Source organism: Monoraphidium neglectum (assembly GCF_000611645.1).
Source record: "Monoraphidium neglectum strain SAG 48.87 unplaced genomic scaffold scaffold01020, whole genome shotgun sequence".
Lineage (NCBI taxonomy): Eukaryota > Viridiplantae > Chlorophyta > Chlorophyceae > Sphaeropleales > Selenastraceae > Monoraphidium > Monoraphidium neglectum.
Genome location: NW_014012608.1, coordinates 1 through 675, shown reverse-complemented (window position 1 = coordinate 675; position 675 = coordinate 1).

Below are 675 nucleotides of genomic sequence, written 5' to 3'. Positions count from 1 at the left end.
CCGCCAAGCTTTTTTGCCAGCCACACCCCTTGGCCCACCCCCAGAGTCATGTCTCCCCAAGAGCCATGTCAACCACTCCTGTGCGCCCCCCCCCCCCCCGAAACCCCCTGTACCCTCTCACAGGCCCTGCTTGAGTTCATGGAGCCCGGTGACATCATCATCGACGGCGGCAACGAGTGGTGGGCATCCGCCACGTGTCGCGCGCTGCCCTGCTGCCGACCCGGTCGCGCGCACACGCTCGCCCTGCCTTGTGGCGCCCCGTGCTTCCACCACCCCAGGCGCGTCAGCGCGGCCCCATTCGGGCTGCCGCGCGCCGCACGTGCTTGGAAACGAGTGCTGTTTTGCACATCCCGTCACCCCCGCGGCTCCCGGCCGCCCCCTCCCGTATCTCATGCGTGTGCCCTGGTCCCAAGGTACGAGAACACCGAGCGCCGCAAGGCGGAGGTGGAGGCCAAGGGGCTGCGCTACATGGGCATGGGCGTCAGCGGCGGCGAGGAGGGCGCGCGCCGTGGTGAGCCCCCCGGCGCCCTGCACGCGCACGCCCCCCGCGCGGCCGCCGCCTGGCCCCTCAAGAGGAGCCCACCGGCTCGTCCACGCCCGCGCGGCCGCGCCCGCGGCCGCCATCGGCCCTTGGCGCCCCGTGGCTCTCCCCACACTCTCGCGCCTCCTCAACTT